The sequence below is a fragment of the Phalacrocorax aristotelis genome, chromosome Z, assembly GCF_949628215.1.
Source record: "Phalacrocorax aristotelis chromosome Z, bGulAri2.1, whole genome shotgun sequence".
Lineage (NCBI taxonomy): Eukaryota > Metazoa > Chordata > Aves > Suliformes > Phalacrocoracidae > Phalacrocorax > Phalacrocorax aristotelis.
In genome coordinates this window covers 67071292-67094532 of record NC_134311.1, presented here as the reverse complement: position 1 = coordinate 67094532, position 23241 = coordinate 67071292, and the positions used below count along the sequence as shown (strand labels likewise).

Genomic DNA, 23241 nt, shown 5'->3' with positions numbered 1-23241 from the left:
TTTTTTTTTTTTAAGTGGGGGAAGAGGAGAGAAGAGAAACAGAGATTCTGTTCAAAGTCACAAAAATAATCAAGAATGGGAATAACTGACAGCATGTGTCCTGAATCTCACACCACAAGAAGGTTAAGGAGTGAAAGTACTGAAATGGGTTAGATATTTCTCAGAAAGAAACAAGGGGTTTGTGTTGTGTACACTTGCAGTAATTCTAGCTGCAGATCAAGCACAGGTACCTACCTTGGGTGTGCATCACACAACCTATACAAATTTACCTTCCTAGGTAACAGAGCAATCTGATTTTTTTTCCTTGACATTTCTTTCAATTGCTTAAAAGTTTATAACAATATTACAGAAATCCCCTACAAGATGCCCAAAGAGTCACATGAGAAAAAATGCTGTATTTATATAGCAGTGGTGGGGTGCACCCTACTCAAGCAGACCCCCGGCCATGGTACCTTGAGCATCTGCGACTGTCAAACTGGCCTTTGAAACTCCTAATACTAGAAGTCAAACTGAAACGGTTCACAACCTAACAAGCAGTCTAGTCAATGAGACAGCTATGCAGTCGTGAGCATTTTCCCCTCTGGCTGTCCGTACTGACTTACAGAATAGCAGGAGTGCAGCCCTTTTGAAACATCTGTTCTTGTGTTCAGACCCGCACTGACTTCAGTGAAACCAGATTTTGCCTTCAAGACAATGATCTCCCACAGTGTAAAGTAGGATGAAAATCTCTCACAGTCATAATATAGCCTGATAGTTTCTGATTACCTCCAAACTATATATATCTAGGAAAATATTCTTAAACTGATATTCTTATATAAAAATATAAACCAATGAGAGCTGAGCACTGTGGGGAAATTTAATTTCATTTTACAAAGAGATATAATAACAACATCTTTAAAAAGGGGTTAATATTTTTTGCATCTTCGGATGCCTTTAGATGAATCACAGTTGAGATTTTTATGACTTTGGAAAACACAAAGTGTGAACCAGAATTTAAAGAAATCTTTTCAGAAAAGCATTTCCGTAACTATAATCTCAAACATGCCTTGAAGGATTAACAGATCTTCATGTCACATAAAGATATGAAAGTCCAGAATAAGGTGGGTCACCATAAGCAGCTTGGGTGTTGTGTTCTTGTACACCATTCACAGTGGTAGAACGGAGTAGCATGTGCTGAGTTAATGCTATTTTTTCCCCACTTTTGATTGTTGATAAATAGCTCAACTCCAACCAGTCCTCAAAGATCCATCACTTACGACAGATGTGCACTATAGAAAAAACAGAAAAGTAGAAATTTAGACATATTTATTTATAATGTTATATGCTAACATGCTCTAAATCATCTTTAAAATAAGTTTTGGCAAATTGACTGTTGCTCAATATTAAATAAATATTGTTTTCTCTCACATTAAGTAGCATGTTATGACATTCACAAGAGGCAGGATGAGTTTGCCAAAGAGGAATCAGACACTCAATTACAGCCTTTCTTGGGCCATGTTTCGGAAATGGCATTTCTGCTGGAGTGATAGATTCAGCCTTGTTTTGACAGATCCACACTAATGTAAACACATGGCTCATGGAACTATGGTGCTTGCCTGCTTAATGCCTAGTATGGCTAACTAGCAGTGCATTAAAAATAGCAGAACTTGGCTTTATATATGGAAATACAAATTGCCATGATGGAGGGAAATCTTTCTGTATTGAGGTGTTATTTTGCATAGATTCTTTTACTGTGTTTTTTTTTTTTTTCATCAAGCATAAGCCTCAAAAAGGCGTTGACCTTTTATTTTAAGGGGAGGAACTGAAATGTAAATGGTGATACCATCTAAAGCTGCTGCAAGCTGTTGGCTAAATGAAGGCCAAACTGCGTATGCAGGGTTCTAAAGTTAGACACACATTCTCATCTCTGTTTTGACTTTTTCATAAGGGTACTCATGTTCAAAGTGCTGAGAGCCTCCTGATCACACTAAGATAAATGGGACCTGCATTTCTGAATATCAATGCTTACATGCCAAAATCCGCTTGTCCTTTCCTGGCTATCTGAAGACAGAAAACTAAGGTAGATGATCTCTTGGCAGTACTTGAAAATAAACGTATTTTGCTGATGTAATCCGTTGGCTGTGTCACATATTTATGAGTCCAGTAGGTAACGTTTTGAACCTAGATTTTTTTCACAGTAGTGGGGCCTGGGACAAAATGGAATTTACACTGTGTTCTTGGAGAATGAATTATATTCCCTTTCACCCTCAGAAAACTTCTACTGTAGTAAAAACCTCTATAAAATTTTTCTAACCTCTAAAAATAACTGAATGCTACTTAACATAAAAATCACAAAGTGATATATTACAGATCTAGCCCCTTCGTAATATGTTGACCTAATTAAAATGTATCAGCATCCTCTAAGGTGGAAGAGGCATAATGTGGCTATATTAATCATTGAGAATGTTGTTCAAATGCATTTCTGTCAAATGAAGATGTTAAAGAACTGCAGCAATACCCTAGGATTTCATATTTGCTCTGCAGAATAAACACTCAGGTAGTGAAAAGAGAAATCAAACTGTTCTCCTACCTTATAATGTCCTAGGTTTAAAACAAGAATACATTTTGCTAAGTTTAGCAAGTCAGCAGTTCTGTTTCCATCTTATAGAATGTTCTGGGGAAGAAATATGCAAATATCTTGATTTCCATATTCATAAAAGTTCCCAGGCATGAAAAGTAGCTCTTTCTGCCATCAGTTTTCTGTTTTGTGGTCAGCCGCCAGCTAAATCACAGATATATTTTACCTCAACCCTCTGAACAAACATTCTCTCCACACTTGGTGGGAAGAGGTGCTGAACAGACAGCATGAGACTGGTGTTCATGGGGGTTTGGAAGTAGTGAAGAGACACATTCATAACCAGTAAGGGGAATGCACTGTAAGGGGAACGTACAGTGTCTAACTTAGAGAAGCAAGTTAAGAAGAGGATTCCTTGGTTTCCTGAGTACGTACCAGATCCAAATGGGCTCTGTCAGGTGATTCATCAGATCTGATCACCCAAATGTCCCAAATTTTATTCTAGACAGTTCAACCACTACCTATTGACTCTATACAAAGAAACTTGATATCCACTTCCTTTCCCTACCCCACCAAAGGTTTTTTCAAGGGAGTGCTGAATATTACTGGCTTTAGAATCTTCCAAGGATGTTTTTGATATCCCTTTGGAGCACTTTGATAAAGATTCACAGGAGGTATTTTGGGGTGGCAAAGGAAATTCATGCATTTCAAACTAGAGCTTCCAAAGAAAATACGAACTGACTGATTTGGTATTTCTCTCCCCTGCAATATTCTGCATGGCTAAATCTGTAGAATCCAGCAGGCTTAACACAGTTGCAACAAATAACCACAAAAAAAAAGACAATTTCCACTGGTACATCTTTTTACAATCTCTTTGTCCTCTATCAACTCACTACTGTCATACAAACGTTAGCTTTTTAAACGAAATGTTATAACATGTAAGACTTAATACTAGCTATACCCACGCTGAGAAAATAAGCATTAAATGTAACCTTTGACTTTTTGAAAACAGTTCTTTCATTATATCTGAACAGCCTAATAAATTACTTTCTATCAGGGCATTGCATTTTGGCTTGGAAACAATGACCTTGCAGAGCACTCTACATAAATTAAGGCTTGAGAGTAGTTTTCAAACTTAGCCTTCTGCTGTACCCAGTTTATACCTCTGATCAGGAGATAACAGTGCAGCCATTCCAGGCAAGCACAAGAGGATAGGGGAAAATCTCTGCATGGTTCACAGCAGTAGTAACAGATTGTACTACTAAGCAGAGCACGACATTTTGATATTGACTGGGTTGTTTCTGAGGCATATGTGAGTCGGGACAGAGACTGTAAAAACAGTAGAAGTATGAGGGGTGTAAGAATATAAAATGAGCTGTGGAATATCATAAGAGATTCTTTAACATATGCAATAGATGATACCACTTGTGTGTGTGTGGTACACAATACTTTAGGGAGGTTGCTGGGCAGCAGACTGGAAGGTGTCTAAGCTAGGAGGCTTTCTTCCCAGCTGCTAGAGCATATTCTTGTCATCTGGGTGGGTAGGGGGACCTGTTATGGTCCAGAGCATAAGAGATATTACCAACAGGCACCCTACAGTTTACAGCCTGAATGCAGTCCAAAACACCATGAGGCCAAAACGCTATTCCACAAATATGCAGGATAGTAACAAACTACACTCTTAGAGGATTACCTTCTGCTTTCTCCCTGGAGCAGAGTCTGGCCCTTCAGTTTCTTGAGCTCTTCTTCATTTTCAGAACCTAATTGCATTCCCATGCAACCCTTTGTAGAAGATCCAACCATGCAACTTGTTTTCAGGGAATGGTAAAACATTGTTGTTCATGAATGGGTCTCCATTGCAGCAGAAATGTTCATATACTGTGTCTGCTCTTATGTCCTGAAATATTTCTGCATTAAGGTGTACTTTAGTAAAGTGCAAAATTATAGTAATAAAATGTATTTAAAATGTTCCTACATTTCTACATCCTACGTTTAAAAGGAGTGTAAGCATTCTGCAGATATCTCCATGTTGTTCCCAAAATAGGACCCAAGATATTAATAGATAAACAGTAAATATACTCTTCATATCACTTTTCAAGGGTGTTTGTGCGAGCATGATCAAAAAACCATGCATGCTGATAACATTCCAAAACATTCTAATTCAAGGTGTAATTCTCCATACTTGGTCTTTGCTTCTCATGAACTCATATCTGGCCATATTTGAGCTGTGAGGTCAGCCTTGACATCATGATGCAGAACATGGGAAACATTATCTAATGGTCTGGGAGAAAGTAGAAGAGTATAATTCCTTATTTCCCATTACAAACCAGGAAAAGCGAAGCTAAGGTGCATAGCTTATGTCAGGAGTAGATGACAAATCGTTTCAAATGCTGTAGAGGAATGCCCAGGATGAAGCTGGGGTACGTTTCCTTTGACTGTAGAAAAGGTCAACAAGAGCAGCTTTTGTTGTTAGCTCTTCCAAGTTCATATCCATTAAAGGGAAGTCACAGCTAAGTAGTTCGCAGGGTATGCCTTGTCCATCCTTTTGGATGTATTTGAGTTCTGTGAGTTTCTGCTGTTGCTACTATTGGTTTTGTAATGTTCTATCACTTCTGACATGCCTTTGGAGCACCAGCTCATTCTAAACCCAATGGAAACAAGAAATGTATAATACTTGGATACAGTAGTTTAGATATGGTCTGCTTAGTGCTTAAATCTCTCTATATTATATGTGTTCCATATTGCAGTGTAGGATATTATTGTATATCATCTATCAAGACAGCATCAATTTTAGTTTTTAAATTACTGTTATAAATTTAGAAGTTGCTGGATGACAGAAGAACTTAAATTTTTTTGTAGAAGCAGTTTTCCCCTAAGGGACAATTTAAAGAAGTTATCTCAAATAATTTACGAATGTGTTAACGTGCTTATCCAAAGCACTCTGAGTTCTCCTTTTGGCAGTTACTGTGATCAAAGGAAAACTGGAGGACATGTCACCAAATGCCAGGTCTTGTATAAAGCTGAATCTTGAAGGCAGTTTCTTGTCTTTTCTTGAAATGATTACTCTAAAATTGAATCTTGAAGCTCATTTTTGCAACTAAATCAAAGAGATACCTGATTAGAAACAAAAGTTCAGATTCTGTTTTCATTAAGTAAGCAGAATAGTCACTGAGAGAAACACGCAAATGTGCTCTTTGCTAACAAATCTGTGAAAGTCTTTTTCTGTTAAGGATCTATTTGATGGTTTAAAATAAAAAAGCAACTATGTGATCTATTATGTAGTGATTATAGTCACCGCATAGCTCATCCTATCACAAAGCTGTCTTTACTGCATTGTTAAAATCATTTCATGAATGTAAATAAGCTGGGTGAGCTGAGCCTGAGCAAATTGCATTACATTGGTGAAGTGGGAAGGGAAAACATAGAGAAGAATTCACAGCCACATAGCAATATCCTTTGGTGGAAGTGCTTGTCCCTGCTTGGTCTGTTTAGCCCAGATATCACAAATTCTCTGGCACGTAGTCCTTGTATAACTCTATCAATGAGCAGAGTGATATGCCGTCCTTCCTTGGATAGACAATGACCCATTCTGGTGCTCAGTGACATTTCCTCATTTATTCTTGCTTCCATCAGATCTTGGCTACAGAGCAGCCATTGTGATGCACTACAATAAGAGCTTCCAGCTTCCTGTAAGAAGCTCCATCTAATCAAGAAAATTTGCAGCTTGTCTCCTTAAAGACAAAGGTATGGATCATAGGTTCTGTTGTTTTATAGCTGTGTTACTAGGAAATTACCTACCTGAGTCTTCTCAGGCAAAGGCATGTTTAATGAAGTCTATCAACATCTTCTACCCTAACAGAATTAATGTGCTAATGATAAAAATACAGCAAATTATTACTAGAAAATATTAATTTGCAGCATTTGATCACCCTCAGTGAAGAGGTTTTTTCCAAATACACCTAAAGGGAATGTCCCATGCTGCAACTTCTGTCCATTTCCCATCCTTTCACCATGCACATCTAAGAAGTCTGACTCAGTCTTCTCTATAATGACTGATTAGGTAGCTGAAGACAGAAATTAGATTAGCTCAGGCTGAACAAACCCAGCCTTTTCTCTCAGCCTTTTCTTGTACATCAAATGAGAGAGTATGGGGTGCATTGGAAAGGTGCCTGTACAGGTGATGAGGGGGGAGAGTCCCTGGGCACATGACATAGTACACCAAAATATTTACCTAGGTGCAGCCAGAAGTTAATATAAATAATAATTCATGGTGGTTGTATATAAAACTACACCTCCTCCTTGCCTGTCATACATAAGTGATAACTGAGTTTTTCTATGTAAGTAAGGATTTTTCTGATAAAGCAGGTAAAGTGCGTAAACATGAGCAAATAATATTGATAGAAGTGGCAGGCGAGTGACTATGTATAAATTACCTAAAATAGAAAAACTGTCTCTGAAAGCTTTATAAGGTCCCTCTCCACTCAAAAAAAACCAAAAAAAAAACCAAAAAAACAAACCAGCAGATGAGAATATCCTGAAGCATGGGCTCCATCCAAGCAGCTGGTTCTGTGAACTCTGGAGATTTCCAGCCCTGTTCCTAGGATGTCAGCCATGATGGCAACCATCACAAAAGCATGGTGGAGACTTTGGGAATAGGAAAACCTCAGAGAAGAGACTCAATGGTGAAATTCTTTTTGTAGGAAATTAATTCATGGGTCACTTCTATGCAAGCAATGAAGAAAAATGTTTCTTGCCCTAGGTTATAGGGAAGGCTTCCTGTGTTGGGCTTGTTTACTTGTATTTTGTATGTTGGAATAGATTTAGCCCTTAGATGCTGAGTCACAGTAACAAATGTTCTTTTGATCCTGCACAATAAGAACTGTCAAAACAAAGAAAAGCTACCAGAAAACACTAGTTCTGCTAACAATTTATGTGCCATAAATTATAGGAGAATCAAACAATGACAAATGTAAACACTTCGAATTTTGCCCAATATAGGGCAAAGTAGGACATATTTCTTAAAGGAGAAATGCTCAAGCTGTCAATCTGCTTTTAACATTTTATTTTACTTTCTTTTCAGTGGTGAGACTTCTTTGATGTCAGATATGTTTTAAGAAACAGCAGGCACTAAATACTAGCATTGAGTTAAAAGCAGTATGTTAGAAAATTGAGATAGGTATCATGTTTGATTCTCCTTTAGAATGAAAAAATTCCAAACAGCCTAAATGTTAATTTATACTGATTAAAAACAACTTTTACAAAACTCTGTTTTCAAGACACCCTTCCCCCACCCACCACCAAACCCAAACAAGTTCTTTACATTTGAGCTGATATGTTGTATCAGGCTCTGGTCCAATGTAAATTCGGTCAAGTTAGAAGTCTTTGGTAAGGGACATAATAACAAACACTTGCAGAGCCAGGTATCATTATATTTGACTCTTAGGCATTATAAAACATCAAAAGGAATATCTGGATTACTAAACAGAGGCTTTGTTTAAAAAATATGTATTATATATATGTTTAAAACAATCTTTCATCCCTTCTTAAGAACACTACTTTGGCTTTGGATGAGTATTTGGCAGGATATTTTATTGGTTTAAATACATACATGACTGGCATGAATTACTATAGTAAATATTCCATCATTTTCCCTCTGGTTATAGGGGAAAGAATCAATATCTATGTTCCTCTGTTCCATTATATTAAAAAGTTGGATAATCGCAAATGGGTGTTGGAACAGTTTGCATTACTGATTAAAGGGCTTTCAGTACTGTGTTGCCTTGTATGCTTGGATTCCCTGCAGTAGCTTTCAGGCAAGGTTTGATACATGATGGCTACAAGAAGGAGCCCCCTCATTTATTGCCCTCCACAATTACTGATATGCAACAGGCTTATTAGATATCAATGGTAGTGCTGAAGGGACTGCCCTGAGAGCTGCTAAGCTCTCTGGACTTGTTTCAGCTATGTGCCTACAGTCAAGCTAAGAAGTAGGCTCATTGACTTCTTAACCATCCTGACAAGCAGGACGGAGCATCCACAGAGGTCAGGCAACTTGGATCATACAATGGTTATGAAAAAAGACAGGAACCATCAGGAAGAAAATCCATGAGTGGAAAAGAAATATGTTAAGATTTCACTAATGTAGAGCAGGACTGAATGTAGATCTGAAGAATGGATGAATGCTGGGGAAGAGACTGGGAAAATATTGGCACAACCATGCAATGTGAATTGTGAATGTAAATGTGAAGTTACTTGTGTCTGAATACATGATGTCTGTGTGCACGACAAAGTACAAATGGTCAGACTGATGGGCAGGAAAGAGATTGACAGCCACAACTGTGATGGATAAGGGAGTGCTGACAACTCACTTTCTATCTGCATTTCATTAAGATAGACTGTGTTGAAAAGGAAAGTATATTTATAGTTTTATTTCCATAAAATGAATTTACAGCAAATTTTAATGAGAACAAATCTTGACTAGCTTCCCTGGTATTTAGGACACATTTGATTTCTGGGGCATTGGCTCAATAGTTTCATGGGGGAAGAGCTTACGTGAAAGACTGGATGTATATGATAGGAATAGTAAACACACAAATAGTAACACCATTACTATCATATATATAGGTATAGTGTCATGCAACTATACAGTCAGCTTGTTCAGGTAGTTCAAGTAGGTGAAAAGTAGCCCAACGACAATGAAAAGGGAATCAAATCAACACCTTAACTTTGTTTATGTTGCAACTGCATGAATGTTGCTGCTGACATGCAAGGAGGGTGCGGCCATATGGCAGCCCAGGTTTAGCTTGGTTTATGCTGTTCCGTGATGGCAATAGCTTCAGTGACAAACGTGGTTGAAATAACAGATACTCATAGCATCATTATCATCTGCAGAGATAAAAATTTGAGTTTCAGAATGTAGAAATATATTTGAATGTACCTGGAATTAATAAGGCACAGTGATTGGGAAAAAATGTATACTATACATGACAGTGGACATTCAAGAGGCAATATAAAGAGTTTCTAATGAGATGCTTTCTTACACAAGTGCAGTACTTGAGATAATTGGAAACTAGAATTTCCATTCTGTGTATAGTTTAGACACAACAAAAATATCTGTTCCAATTTAAATTGTAACAGAAAATAAAGCTTTCCAGTGAAGCAAAACCTTTCAAACGTTGAAGTTTATAACACAGAGCATTTGAAGCTAAGAATAGCAGATGATGATGATGAACAATGAAGTTTCACGAGGATAAAAGTTGTTCATGTTCATTGTTCAGAAGAATTAAATTATATGCTGTGGGTTTTTTGCAATATTAAGGCAACAAAAATATTAATCAATAGTCAGCCTGAAATACTTATATTGTCAGACTGATACATTTTCCTTTACTGAAACAGCAACATTATTGTGATATGGTTAGATTGAAAGTATAAATCAGCATGTTCAAGTGATATGTTTCATTTTCAATGAATCTGCACTTTCCTATGGGGAGAAACCATTTCATTGAATTTCTGATCATCTGTACATAGCAGAAAGTAGCTGGAAAATTCACTAGCATGCGTGCCCTGATGCAGATGCTGCCAAAAGGAGCAACACTCCAAAGCAGGGCATTTAACAGTCTTTTCACAGGCTTTTTATTGTTACTTTTTAACACATGTCTTAGGTTGAAACTCTTCTGGTTATATTTCTTGGTCAAGGTTGTGAATTTCTGCAGGAAAGTTAAGAAAGCACCAACAGTGTTCTACCTTTCAAAACTCAACTAATTATCTTATTTTAAAACTGGGAATACATAAATGGCAATTCACAAAAGCGGCAGTTCACAAACCAGAATACATCTTGAACGGAAGAGAAGAGTGGAGAAAAGACATGGAGTGACTGGGTTAGCACAGCCAATCTCCTGAAATCCCAGAGAAGTGTGCCTTTAGCCCTACAAAAACATTGTTTTTATTTTTCATCTGAAAGCTAATGAGAACAGGGAACCATTTCAGGACCTCAGCCAGTGTTGCATTCCCATTTGGGTTTTGCTTTTAAAAAATTGGTGTGAAAAACGCGGAGACTCTCAAGGAGATCACCCTCACTTCATTTGAGTTATTAAAAAAAAGAAGTATGAGGAAAAAATTGAAGGAATTGGCATTGTTTAATGTAGGAAAGAGAAGACTGAGAAAAAATATAAGTGTTATGAATTATGTAGGATTTCGGGGGGCAGGAAGGGAGAGGAAATAGACTGTTTCAAGTAGCCTTGGGGACACGATTGGATGTGATAGACCTAAACTGCAGCAAAGATTCATATTACACACTGGCAAAAGTTTTTGGAGAACAGAGCAAAGCAGTGGCAAGCTTTTTGCAGGGAAACTGCAGAGATTCCGTGATCAAAGTTTTGTAAGAACCAGATTGGCAGAAACCTGGCCAGATACCATGGACAGGACCACACAATCTCTGCAGGGCTCTTCCGTTCTTTGTCTCCATCCATAATTCTTGATTCCAAACTATAGGGGTAGTTTTTCCTAACCTTGGGAATGACCAATGTACTGAGGCCTTTCTCTTTCTCTGTTCTCAGCCTATCTCTTCAGCCTCCTAGAAAAAAATACAAGGCCCAGTCAGAGACAGATTTTGATACAGAGGACACTTTTAAAGGACATATACAATAAAAAGAATGAAGACATGAGACAGCAGAGTAAATCAAAGCTCAAGCTTGCTAGCTGTAAGACTGAGGAAGGATAATGTCAACTTGCATGTTTCAGCAGCAGCAGCTGTAGCAAGAGCATCAAGACTGATAGTTGAGCATGGTGGTAGTCAATGTACTTCTCTGTAGCTTTCTTGAGCTGCTGTTGCTGCTCATACTTTATTTTGGGCTTTGAATCAAATCAGAGGGCAGATGGTCACTTCTCCTCTTTGGGTTTAATCACTCTGTCTTTCCAGCTTGTGTTCAAATAACTCATGGTGTATGGAAAGCAGGTGCGTGGCTGGCCATACCTGTTGTTTTTGATATGCCCTGCCTCTGTAAACCCATTACAAACCAGACGCTGGAGCCAAAACTTTCAATAGTTGTAGGATATTTTGCCTGATTTTTGGGGACTGCAAGATTTCTATTTAGGAGATTCATAATCTGCTAAATTAAAAATGTTGTTACTCTTTTCTTGGATACTTCCCTTGGAGCTGGATTGTATTTTTGGAGGCTGGTATTTTAGGCAAGTCAGGTTATTTTTTTACTTCCATTTCACATTGTATTCTCTATTATGTACTGGCTCTGTAAAATAGAATAAAATAATCTTTGTAAAGCATACTACAATGAGTAGAATAGTTCCTTACCATATTTGTCATTTTATTCCTCAGAATATGTTCCCTTTAGCAAGGATGTAAGATTTTATAGAGGGTATGAGGGAAGGAATGCTATAGTTTCTCTTCATAATGGTCACACAAGATGGAAATTTCTATTTAGTACTTGGTAATTAGATAGACAGGCTCTTTAAAGACTGTTAGAACCACTACAGGATTGTAAAGGTGGTCAGATGGTGAAAATGAACCTCTCTTGAATTCAAGGAAGTCACATGCTGGGGAAAGTCATATTCGATTATTAATCAGAACAACTATGTTGTAATATCCACAGTCCAATAAAAGAAGCTGGATAGCTACTGAAGAAGATTCCTGGAATTAGACATCTGTATTTCAGGAAGATTGGCTATTGGTCCAGAAATCGCCATGGAAGTGCATACCAAGATTAAGAGCCAAAAAGGCACTTATTCATTGCTTTAAAGCACCTAATCTTTATGCCAACGCAATTGAGGTGCAATTATGCCAGTATTTTGGAAATTACTGAAAGGATTAATTCTGGAGGAAATTATGTGAGAAGTAATGATCTGGTCGCAAATAGGAAGGAAAAATTTTAAGAGTGTCAAATATATATACCAGGACATATTTGTTAGGTTGGTAAACAACCGCTTCAACATAACCAGTTAAAACTTGATCAGCATTCATAACCTATAAAGGAAAAATGCCTACAGGCTGGAATTTATGCTCTCAAAGCAGGAGAACTCTTATAATAGATTCATAGAAACATTAAGGTTGAAAAAGACCTCTAAGATCATCCAGTCCAACCATCAACCCAACACAACCATGCCTCCTAAACCATGTCCTCAAGTGCCACGCCTACAAGTTTTTTGAACATCTTCAGGGATAGTGACTCCACCACCTCTCTGGGTAGCCTGTTCCAATGCCTGACCACTCTTTCAGTAAAGAAATTTTTCCTAATATCCAATCTAAACCTTCCCTGATATAACTTGGTGCCATTTCCTCTTGTCCTATCACTAGTTACCTGGGAGAAGAAATCAACAGCCATCTCACTACAACCTCCTTTCAGGTAGTTGTAAAGAGTGATAAAGTCTCCCCTCAGCCTCCTCTTCTCCAGACTAAACAACCCCAGCTCCCTCAGCCGCTCCTCATAAGACTTTTTCTCCAGACCCTTCACCAGCTTTGTTGCCCTTCTCTGGACACGCTCCAGCACCTCAATGTCCTTCTTGTAGTGAAGGGCCCAAAACTGAACACAGCATTCATGGTGCAGCCTCACCAGTGTCGAGTTCAGGGGCACGATCACCTCTCTTCTCCTGCTGGCCACACTATTCCTGATACAAGCCAGGATGCTGTTGGTCTTCTTGGCCACCTGGGCTCACTGCTGGCTTGTGTTCAGGTTTTATTGTTCTAGGTGTTTGTGCAGCCACATGGGTATCACTGCAAACAGACTGCTACATCAGAGCATGGCTCAGTAAAAGGCTGTTGTGCTTCAGGGAAACCAGGGTGCACGGGGATGACCATCTAGCCATTTCAATATCCAGTGCAGCTGAGCTAAGCCAGTTTCTTTGCATTCCAGTCTTTTCATTGTTTTTAAATGCCTCCCACAGAAGGCAGGGAGAATAACTGAATGTATTGTTCCTGATCATACAAGCCAGCTTGATGAAGAGAATCTTATTAAGTCATTAGAATAACATCTAGAAACTTAGCCACAATTCGGTCTCATTATAGAGATTTAAATAAACATACTTTTCCTGTTTCTTGCACTCCAGAAGTTGGGAGCAGGTGCTGGTTTTCTGTAGGGATTCGTAACCTCATTCCTTGTTGTGTTCTTTATTTCTATTGGAACAAGTATTTGTTTTAATCCTGAAATAATTAATACAAAGCTGGAGGCTGTTCTTTGAATGTACAGGGTCTGAAAATTGTCTGTGTTTTGCCTGATACTAATTATTTTCTCAGTTTGTCTTGACACTTTGCTGTGGTAATGAGTGTTTACCTCGAATTCCCTGCTGGTATTGCTGCGAAAGGAATAGGCACACAGAAAAGATATCAGTAGCAAAGGAAATGTATCAAATTACCTACATTCCATCAGTAAATTAATTTCATTAGCATATTAAAACTACTGTGACTCAAACAGAAATTGCCCTGATGAATTTGGATCTGGTTTATAAACCCTCAATATTATGACAATGAAACATTCTTCAACAACCATAGGCTGCTAGGGAAGGATGGACTTCACCTGTCAGGAAGGGGCAAGGGAATCTTTGGCAGCAGGCTGGCAAACTTGGTGAGGAGGGCTTTAAACTGAAGAACCCAGGGGGAGGCAGAAAAACTGGCAATACTAATGCCATCACACACAATGGAGGAATAAGACAGGACAACCTGAGCAGTGATAAAGGTGCTGTAGTGGCTTCATGCAATGGCAACCAGGAGACCAAACACATTAAGGGTCTGCATGGCTATAGTGGGTCCTTGTACACCGCTCCGGGAAAACCTGTGTGCTCAAGCACCTTTCTGAAATGCCTGTACACCAATGCATGGAGCATGGAAACAAACAGGAGGAACTAGAGGTCTGCGTGCAGTCACAGGGCCATGATCTCATTGAAATCACAGAGACATGGTGGGATAGCTTGCATGACTGGAATGTGGTCATAGGTGGCTACAGGCTTTTCAGGAAAGACAGACCAGCAAGGCAAGGTGGAGGAGTTGGTCTTTATGTGAGGGAGCAACTGGAATGCATCGAGCTTTGCTTTGGAGTGGAAGGAGAACAAACTGAGAGCTTGTGGGTAAAAATTAAGGGACAGAAAACTATGGGCAACACTGTCGTGGGTGTTTGCTACAGGCCATCTGACCAAGAAGAGGAAGTTGACGAAGCCTTCTACAGACAGCTGGAAGTAGCCTAACAGTCGCAGGCCCTGGTCCTCATGATGAACACCAACCACCCTGATATTTGCTGGAAAAGGAACATGGCGAGCCATGCATGATACAGAATCTTTCTGAAGAGCATTGAGAATAACTTTTTATGCAGGTGGTGCAGAAGCCAACAAGGCAAGATGTGATTCTCAACCTTATCTTAACAAACGAGGAAGGACTGGTTGAGGATGTGAGAGTTGAGGGTAGCCTTGGCTGCAGTGACCAGGAGATGGTCAAGTTCAGGATCTTGCGTGGTAGAAGCAGGGCAACAAGTCGGACTGCAACCCTGGACTCCAAGAGCGTCAACTTTCGCCTCTTCAAAGACTCACTTGCAGGAATCCCATGGTCAAGGGCTCTAGAAGGCAGGGGCATCAAAGAGAGATGGACAGTATCCAAGGACCACTTTGTCCAAGCTCAAGATTGGTGCATCCCTAGAAGGACACCAGGCAGAGGAAGCCAGGAGACACACAAGGATGAGCAAAGATATTCTTGAGAAACTGAAATGGAAGACAAAATTTCACAGTATGTGGAAAAAGGGACTGGCCACTAGGGAGGAATCTAGGAATGTTGTCAGGGTATGCAGAGATGAAAGAAGGGAAACCAAGGGCCATTTGGAACTAAATCTGGGAAAGGAAGTCAAAGCTAACAAGAACACATCAGCAGTAAAAGAAAGACTGGAGAAACTGTGGGCCTGCTGCTGAATGAGGTGGGTGTCCTGCTGACACAGGATGCAGAGAAGGCAGAGTTACTGAATGCCTTCTTTGCTTCAGTCTTCACTGCTGAGGATGGCCCTCAGGCATCCCAGCCCCCAAAGAAGAGAAGAAAAATCTGGAGAAAGGAGGACTTCCACTTGGTTGGGGAGGACTGGGTCAGAGATCACCTAGGCAAACTGGATCCTCACAAATCCATGGGCCCTGTTGGGATGCACCCGCAAGAGCTGAGGGAGCTGGCAGGTGCTGTTGCTAAGCCACTCTCCGTCACCTTTGAAAGATCGTGGAGGACAGGAGAGGTGCCCGAGGACTGGAGGAAAGCAAATGTCACTCCAGTCTTCAAAACGGGCAAGGAGGAGGACCTGGGAAACTATAGGCCATTCAGACTTGACTCTATCCCCAGGAAAGGTGATGGAACAGTTCATTCTGGAGGTCATCTCCATGCATGTAGAGGACAAGAAGGTTATCAGAAGTAGTCAACACGGACTCACCAAGGTGAGGTCATGCTTGACCAACCTGACAGCCTTCTATGATGGTGTGACTGGCTGGGTCAATGAAGGGAGAGCGGTGGATGTTGTCTGACTTGACTTCAGTAAAGAATTTGACACTGTCTCCCATAACATCCTCATAGGTAAGGCTAGGAAGTGTTGGTTAGATGAGTGGACAGTGAGGTGGACAGACAACTGTCTGAACAACAGAGCTCAGGGGGTTGTGATCAATGGACCAGAGTCTGGATGGAGGCCTGTCACCAGTGGTGCTCCCCAGGGGTCTGTGCTGGGTCCAGTCCTGTTCAACATATTCATCAATGACCTGGATGAAGGGATAGAGTGTAACCTGAGCAAGTTTGCTAATGACCAGATTGGGAGCAGTGGCTGATACACCAGAAGGCTGTGATGCCATCCAGTGAGACCTGGACAGGCTGGAGAGCTGGGCCGAGGGGAAATTCACAAAGTTCAACAAGAGCAAGTGCCAGGTCCTGCACCTGGGGAGGAACAACCCCGGGCACCAGTACAGGTTGGGGGCTGAACTACTGGAAAGTGGTTCCGCTGAGAAGGACTTAGGAGTGCTGGTGGACAGCAAGTTGACAATGAGCCATCAGTGTGCCCTTGTGGCCAAGAAGGCCAATGGTGTCCTGGAGTGCATTAAAAGGAGGGTGGCCAGCAGGTTGAGGGAGGTTATCCTTCCTCTCTACTCCGCCCTAGTGAGGCCAGACTGGGAGTACTGTGTCCAGTTTTGGGCCACCCAGTCTAAGAAGGATGTGGAACTGCTTGAGCAAGTCCAGCGGAGAGCTACCAAGATAATCAAGGGACTGGAGCATCTCCCTTATGAGGAAAGGCTGAGAGACTTGGCTTTGTTCAGCCTAGGGGAGAGAAGGTTGAGGGGGGATTTCATCAATACCTATAAATAGCTGAAAGGGGAGTGTCAGGATGATGGGACTGGACTCTTTTCAGTGGTGCCCAACGACAGGACAAGGGGCAATGGGCACAAGTTGGAACACAAGAAGTTCCACCTCAATATGAGAAAAAACTCCATTCCTGTGAGGGTGCCAGAGCATTGGAACAGGCTGCCCAGGGAGGCTGTGGAGTCCCTTCCCTGGAGACATTCAAAATCCACCTGGATGTGTTCCTGTGCCCCCTGCTGTGGGTGTGCCTGCTCAAGCAGGGGGGGTTGGATGAGGTGATCTCCAGAGGTCCCTTCCAACCCCTGCCATTCTGTGATTCTGTGATTCTGTAGTTATTTACTCTTTGACAGCCTGTATATTTTGGTTCATGTCCCATATTACATGGTAGAGATTGAAGTCATGCATGAAACCTGGATCACATTTTAGTGCCAGGTAGCCATACGCAGCCCAATTTCACCAATCATTTCCCTGTTTCTGATCTTTTCATTCAGATATTTGCTTTGCTTATGTGAAGACAGAATACATTAATTATTCAGTCTTGACAGGTCGTCTTCTCAATCTATGATCTTGACGAAATAAGTCTAAATAAGAAAAAGTAAATGTATTAATATGCTTGAGAATTCATAAATTTCCATAGAAAATTAATTTTACAAAATATTTTTGCTTGCATCAGAGCTTTCTTTTTTTTAAATAAAGTTTGCTACACCTATTGGTACTGTTTGTTCTTTCAAAGTAGGGATTATTTATAACAGCAGTTTACAGATTGGATTACTACATTGTAATAAAAAGTATCAAAGTAGGACTTGTAAGATATTCTAATTTGTGTCAATGTTGTACAGACAGTAATACCTAATATGATTTAAAACCTCAGTCAACAGGCATGCTTCTTAGATCCTGCACTGAATTTATCTTATCCATAATGTCGCCCTCTGTCTTATTCTGCTTGTAGAGTGCTGCTATGGAAATGCACATACTTTAAAGGTGGAAAGAGAAAACTTTATACTTATTATACTGCCAATTATTCAGCTATGAATCGTTTACACTAGATGCTTAAAACAATGGCAGAGAGATGAAGTGGCAAAGCCAGAACCAGAATCTGTGGTAAAATCACAGTCCTGGAGCTTTACTGAACTTTACACCTTTTTCCTTGTTTTGTCTTGAGTGACAAGGCATTTTGGTTGCCAATGTAAATATGCCAAGCTAGAAAATTACCAGTCTTGTCCTCCAGAAAATCCATCCAAGAAGGACTTGAGAGAAGCTCAAGCACTCCAACCTTAAAGTGACATTTGTCTTGGACACAGTGAAGCATAGCCATTTTTTAACTAGCCACTTCGGGCTGATGTGAGGGGGTGAGTTTGCCCTGGCACATTTACATCTACCAACAATCTTCTGGGGTAAATATCTTGCATATTTATTCCAAGTACTTCTGAAAAAGCAGAGCATGGAATTGCTCAGAGCACCAGAAGGAGCCAAACAGAGATTAGGAAACTGAACACCTAACATCATCTCCTGAGCTCAGTACAGGTCTTCCCAAACATAGAATGGAAAACTGAGAAAATCAAATACAGAGGCTGATTTCAGGGCACATCATAAGGTTTATTTAGCAGCACCTGCACTATTTTGACTTGCTGATTCTCTCTTGAACACTACTTTATTTGGGTAGTAGAGGTGCCAGTGAAGCCACATTTTCTCCACCATTTGGTGTGGAGGAACTGCATTGTTGATCCTATTAAATATTTTTCAACGATAAAAATAAAATCGTTGAAGAATTTGGTACAGCTGGCAGAAAATATGTATTAAAAGCACTGCATGTGTTTTCAAATTGGAGAATGATTCAAAGTAGAAAACATCTGTAAAGATGACATCTATATGAATACACAGAAATCTGAAAGCTGCTGAAAGAAAAATAAGAAAATTTGCTTTCTCTGTTAAAGTGTAATGCCGCTAGACAAAATTAATCTTTTCATAATATTTCTTCATAAATTCAGTTTTTCTAATGATCATATTCACTGAAATACTCGAACTAGGAGCTGTAGCCAGACCACTGTGCAATTCTGAACTGTAATATAATATCTCACTTGTTAGATTATGTATCTGAGTGAGTCCTTCATTTCAGATGCATTTGAAAGTGTGTGGATGTGTAAAATTACCTGATAAATAATAACTGGAGAAATGAAGGTATGAGGTTTAGATCAACACCTGGGCAAAGGTCTGTAAGTTAGCTTAAGACCTAGGGAACAACAGTGGTACAGTTCTGTCTCCCTCAATCCAAAGTTTGTGATTTTTCAGCTGAATTTATGAACCCACTCATGGAGCAGCTGTGGCTGTTCATCGCAGGCCAGTTTGTTAACAGGAGGATGCCACCTGACCTGAGACAGATTTTCTGAGTTCTGAGTGAAAACAGAGAACCACCAGGTTTCTAAAATAGTTTCATTCTATACGAGATACTGAATGCCCTCTCTGTGGTACGCTGGGTTGCATTTTTCCTGTTTTCCTATTTCTCTGCTGACTAAAATATTCCACCACAATGATCCATTCAAGTTGGGCAGTCACATCCAGAAGAGGGTTTCTGCTGTTGAATAGAGTTTTCATGGCCTGTCTTCTGCTACTGAGCATGTCTGAAAATTACAAGAGGGTCTTGGGGGGAAAGCAAAGAAACAAACCAATTTATTTTCAGAAAGTGCTTATATTACTATGTTTGTGGGATTATTAATCAACATTTGCATGTTAACCGCATCTAATTGTGTAGCAGTTAGATTAGAAAGCTTAAAATAACCTTTAGGCATTGTAATTTCAATTACTTACTAAAACATATCCACTCTCTTTGGTACAATGTAAACACAGCCAGAAAAATTCATCCAAGCCAGGATGACACTAAATTCAGAGAAGTGTTGAAGATACTTTCAAGACATTTTTCAGAACCCTGGGTTCTGGAGAACTTTAGATTGTAAAACTGTGACTGTCTGTCTCTGGTCTGAAATGTACTGTATAATAAATGCTTTTATGCATTTTGTCTGAGGAAAGAAATGCCTGATTATTGTTTGTTTTGTTTTGTTTTGTTTTCTGTGGAACTATGCAGCCAAGCTCAGGTAGAGCCATGACTGACTTGCAAAATAAAGTGGCAAAATGCCAGTAATGCCTTATACACTGATATTGAAGTGGATGCGCTTTTCAGGAGATACAGAAAAAATGGTCAAACTGGTGGAATAATATTGGCAGCTAGGGTTATGAAGGGAGAAAAAGCAGGTAAAACTGAATCAGTCAAAATTGCTTTAGCAGGGAAGTAAAAGAATTTCTACTGGAATAAATGTCTCTGGACTCAGAAAGATGGCTCAAGATACTCCTCAGATTCATGGAGGGATCAAAACTGTAACCTTGGCATAAGTACTCATTGGAACAACCTGTTCACTTATACTTGGTTTAGGTAAGAAAAGAAAATGTTATCTTGTCCTAGGAATCTTGGGCTGAGTGAATATGAACTAATTTAGTTTAAACTAAATAGAGGATAAAACCAGGATATTAGTTATGGGTTTGTCACCCATTTGGACAGGCTGAAGTTTCAACTGCTCACTCTGCGATGCAATTGAAAATGAGTTGGTTTCCATTTAGAAGCAGCATCACAAGGTTAGTGTGGCCCAGTGCTGGAGGCAATAAGGTCTACTGAGAACCTGGATAGTGTTGGACACAAGGGAAAAACAAGCTAAATAGACACTCTGAACCTTATCTGTGTAACTGGCAATGCCAGAGCTGTCCACGAGGGACTCTGCCAGTTGCAGTCCAGACGTTGCTGAGGCTTTGTCTCTGCTTCCATCCTTTCCTTTCTATGTCTTAACTTTTTCTTTACTTATCTCACCCCCTACTTCCTACATTTTTATCTATTCCTTGTCTGCTCCTTTCCTCCTCTCACAGACCCACTTTGCAGAATGTTAACTCAATATTATTTGAATTTGCAGTGAGGCTTCACCTCAGACTTTATTCTAAAGAGAATCAAGAGTAGGACAAAACTGTGTAATAATCCAAAACAAAAAATCATGAGGGAATGCTCTGAGGTGTGCCGCTCTCCACTTTTGAAAACCTTCCTGAGATTGTGGTGACAGAAGCAGACATTGTCCTGTCTCAGAGATGAGCATCTTCAGCATTTCTGACCTTTCTGTCAATACTTTAGCATTTTGCTGGAAGGAAGAACACTCAAACCAAACTGGCTATGCCACATATTTTCAATATTCTTTTAGCAAGTCACCTTTAACTTATTGACATCTGAACATTAACTGTAATGTCTCCTATTGATAGACTGATCCCTGTTCCCATTATTACTCTGTAATAAAATATAGTGCTTGAAAATTATTTTATTTAGTTTTACATAGCCCTAGGAATGGAATGACACTAGATTTACAAGAAGACAACTCAGTCATAGGCTGACTTACAAGTGAGAAGCCCAGAGTACACCACAAGCTATGTTAGACTAGGAGTAAGGGAAGGATTCCAGGTCTGTAATTCATATGGATACACCTCCAGCATTTTACCAATAGTTTAATAAAGGATGGGGCATACAGGGGAAGAGTGGTGAATGTGGAAGACGTTGGTGTTGGTCTCATTTTAATGGATCCCAAATCAAGATGTTTAAGAGGGATTTACATCTGGTCTTGAGGAAAGCACATTACTTCTTAAGGAAATATTTTGTTTCATATCAGTGGAAGGTGGTTATGATCATTTTCTCATCGGCTTTAGAGGAGAAAATCCAGTTCTACAATCCAGGAATTACTGTGACTCCCTTCTGAGTTTTGGTTTTCTTGTTTGTTTTTCTTGGGAGTAGAGGGGATGTTTCATGGATGTCTTTTTTCACTTTAGTAACCCTGTTTGGTGAAAAATGATGGTAAATCTGGACAACACTAGATGACTAATGGTCCACTGGTAGGCGCTGTCTTCCGTAAATGCTTCTGGTGGCCTCTAGGAAGCCATAGGAGAAACATGCCTGTGTGGCACCATTGGGGTGTTTCTCCCTGTGGCACTCATGCAAGTAGACACAGGTTGGCTGGAGCTCTCCTCAGCCTGGGAAGATGCCAAGTGGGTGAAGCTTCTGTTTCACCTCCTCCACAGATGCTCTCTGTGTGACTCATCTGGCACCAGGGCTGCATCTACAGTCATTTATGTCAATCTATTCTCTTCAGGAACAATGGCCATGCTGAAAAAGGATTTTAGTCTTTTCTTCTAAAATATTAACATAGATATGTATTGTATAGTTAAAGGTTAATAAAATAGGACTATATAGTGTATTTATAACTTTTGAACTAGTTTAGATTAAAACTTAGTATCCTTTTATACAGAATATGAAGATTGGTTGATGGTTTTGCATTCTTCTGCAAAAATACATGTCTTTTAAAATATTCTTTAGTTTCTTAATTTATTTCATGGTAGTTTTGTTTTCTGTTGGCTGTTATTTCAAGACACAGAAAACAGTGTCTGGAAGACATCATCCTTAGTGCAAATGTACTGAAGAAATATTTCCTAATTAGGACAGAATATTTCAGCAGCAGTATAAATTTTAGGGGGAAAAACCCCAAACTAAAACCAAAACCCTATGCATTTTCTTTTTAAAAGTAGACAAAACCTAATGATGGTGATAGGAAAATAGTGACTTGTCTTTTGTGACAACTAATGAGATTGTTTAAGAGGATATTTTTTTAAAAATTAGTGATTTTGTTAATTGTTAGAATAAGACCTAATTCAAGTACTGACAGGCAAGTTAAGTAATAGAAAGTTCTCTTTTCAAAAGGGCTGAACTCTGCAAGTCTGGGAAGTGGGTGTAAGTCTCTGCAGGTAGAGGTGAGATTTGGACCAGAGCAGCCCCCATGCTAGGGAACCCCATATCTGCTGAGTAAATCTGAGAGCATGTCTCAATGCTAATATTACATTACAAATACCTTAAAAGACCGGAGATTAATTCTGAGGAACTCAAATGGGGTGGGAATATGAAGTAAATAACTGTTGATTTATGCATGGAATTAGGAAAACACAGCTGCTCCTCAACAAAACAGGAAAAATCCTGAACACAGAGAAGGACAACATTTTTTGTCCTCCCTCAGTGGTGGCTGTTTAGAAAATACAGATTCTAGAAAATGAAAGGATTCTCTGTTTTATTTATTCTGTCATGTAATCAATGTTTCTGTCATCATGCATAGAGGAAGTAGACCTGAATTTCTGAGTGTGTCTCTCTCCAGTTAACTGTTAACAAAGTGACATGGTCATCCCTCCAGCCAAGTCTTGTCCCCACTCCTGTCCGTACCAAAGTTCCCATTGCACAATGTGCTGAAGAATAAGGTCATCAGTAATTGTTTCTCTAGTTTACACGTTACGTGAACTTTTAAAGACAGGTCTCTCA

General features: G+C 39.7%; 1 long non-coding RNA gene across 1 annotated transcript in view; it reads left to right on the top strand.

The window, feature by feature from the left end:
* The window catches only part of LOC142050472 (uncharacterized), a 49940-nt gene that overhangs the window by 4263 nt on the left and 22436 nt on the right, over positions 1 to 23241 (top strand). Inside the window, exon 2 of the long non-coding RNA XR_012658039.1 lies at positions 6188 to 6298. This is a non-coding gene — a long non-coding RNA (uncharacterized LOC142050472). The remainder of the gene's footprint in view (positions 1 to 6187; positions 6299 to 23241) is intronic.